General features: G+C 44.3%; 1 non-coding gene across 1 annotated transcript; it reads left to right on the top strand.

Moving 5' to 3' along the window:
- Positions 1-1,074: 1,074 nt before the first annotated feature.
- TRNAG-CCC (transfer RNA glycine (anticodon CCC)) lies at positions 1,075-1,146 on the top strand. Its single transcript has one exon. It is a non-coding gene; the product is annotated as a tRNA-Gly (tRNA).
- Positions 1,147-2,478: the final 1,332 nt, after the last annotated feature.

Consider the following 2,478-nt stretch of genomic DNA (forward strand, 5'->3'; position numbering starts at 1 on the left):
GAAAACATTTTGCAGGCCTGGTGGAAAACTAAGAGGAATTTTGGCACATGTCTCCTGGAGGTTTGAAACCTAATGAAATACTGTACAATGAAGCATTGTTTGCAATTGTGACTTAACTACATTCTTATCTCCTTTTGTATTTATCTGAGCTGTAAACAGCTTCCAAAGTTCAGACTACCTCACAGTGAGGAACTCTGATTTCCTCTTTGTGAAGGATGATTCCCTGCTCTGTTTCTGCACTATTTTCTCTTCTTCAGCCTTCTATTCCCTTTTTCTTATGAAGGTCACCTCTCCCTCTCTGCCATGTCCCAGGATTTATTCCACTCACTGATATTTTCTAAGTCAGATAGAGAAGGATGCCACTTCTTGCCCCTTCTCTACTTATTCTATGCTATTTTCTTTTGAAGCAATTATAAGGGAGACAACACCCCCTCAAGATTTTAAACAGCAGTGAAGCAGGAGGGAAGGGGCAGGGCGCAACCTCTAAGAGAATGACTTAGCCATAAGACACGGCCCAACGGGCTAGAACCATCGAGGTCCAAGATGGCGGAAGAGTTGCCTTCCACTGGACCTTGAGCCTCACACATTAGCATCATTGCAATATGTTAGCATAAGCTAAGTGACACCCAACGGTGCCATGAAAGTCCCGAAGCCATCAAAGATCAAAAGGTGGGCAGTGGCCCAATTCCTAGAAATCTATCCCTCCCCTCAAATCGTTGGAATAATCCTCTTGCTCATTAGCCTGTGAAATTACTCTGTCCATAAAAACTAGTCACCCCATATTTCAGACCTCTCACCTTTTGAGATGGTCCACACTCTCTCTATGGAGTGTGCTTCTCGCTAACAAATCCACTTCTTATCTGTCACTTTGTGTCTCACTGAGTTCTTTCTGTGATGAGACATCAAAGACCTGAGCCTCATTAAGTCCCAAGACCAGTTGTGTGAGATCTCACTTAAAAGACTGTGGGTTCAAGTCCGAGTTTCATGGTTTCAGAAGTAGTTGAACTCATTTATTGTTCTTCTTTCCTAAATATTTTTTTTTCTCTTTAAAAGTAACAAGTCTCACTGAGGCCTTCCCTGGTGGTCCAGTGGCTAAGACTCTGCACTCCCGATGCAGGGGCCCAGGTTTGATCCCTGGCCGGGGACCTAGATCCCACGTGCTACAACGAAGACCTGGTGTAGCCTAATCAATAAATTAATTAAAAGACTACCTTCTAAAGAAAAAAAAAGTAATAAGGCTCATTGTACAAAACTTGGATATTGCAGAAAGTCCAAAGTACAAAACTTGATCATGCAAATCCACCACATGCCCATCAACCAGAGATAACCATTCTCAGTGTTTTCTCCCAGTCCTTTTTCTCTACACATATTTACTCTTCATAAGATTCAGAGAGTGTTGTGTCCTCCTTTCTCCACCTACCTTTATATTTGTAAGTATTTACATCCCCACATTCTTCAAATGTGGTTTTAATTTCAACACAGTTCTCATAGGGTATTTACTTCTGCCCCATGGGAGTCACTTACAATATTCCCAGTTTTTCATTATTTTAAATGATCTTGTTGAGAATGCCTTCCTAATCATTTTAAAATTGTTCCCTCTTCATCTTCGTCAAAACAACCAATTGGGACTTCCCTGGGGGTCTAATGGCTAAGACGCTGTACCCAAAGCAGGGGGCCCAGGTTCCATCCCTGGTCAGGGAACTAGAACCCAGGTGCTGCAACTAAAGATACCGCGGGCCCCAACTTGCAAAATAAATAAATGAACTGGCCAAATAAATAAACATTAAAAACAAGAGCAACAACAAAAAGCCATCAAGCCAGTCCTTCCCTGTTCATACATGCCTCAGTCCCCTGTGAGGTGAGAGCTGCCTTCACACTTCCGTCAGCTGAGGGGCCCAGACAGATTCTGTCACTTGCCTGAGGCCACATAACTAGTTGTCTGAAATGCAGAATCTGATTTTTCCCCGCTTTCTCCTTATCTCATGCTCTAACAGTAAATCTGTCCTTTTGAACTGTCTTTTTTTAAACCCATTTGTTTTCATTCTATACCAGCACTTGCCACCAGGTTCCAACCCCTTCCTTGTAGCCACACCCCAGAGTCCCTCCGATGGGCTTCCTGCCGCTGGACCCCATTGTTCTAACCACCCCCCCACACACACACACCACCGCCAGATGGGTCTTCCTTTAAGCCACTCACCCAACTAGCCTCATGGACTCCTTAGTGAAGCCCTGCATGAAACAAGAACACTGCCCAGCTCCCAAAGCCCACTTTCCCTTCCATTCTTCCTCATTCACCGCCCACTTCCTTATCTGCTCCCCACCCCACTCCTGGCTTCCTGCTACCTCCTTGAACTCTGTAGCCCAAGCAGAATATTCTTCTTTCCCCTCTTCTCTTCGAACTCTACTTGGTCTTCTAAGGACCAGCTCAGGTCTCATTTACTCCATGAAATAGAGTGAGCATCCCATTGGATTTGAAGT

The sequence above is a fragment of the Capricornis sumatraensis genome, chromosome 4 (assembly GCF_032405125.1).
Source record: "Capricornis sumatraensis isolate serow.1 chromosome 4, serow.2, whole genome shotgun sequence".
NCBI lineage: Eukaryota > Metazoa > Chordata > Mammalia > Artiodactyla > Bovidae > Capricornis > Capricornis sumatraensis.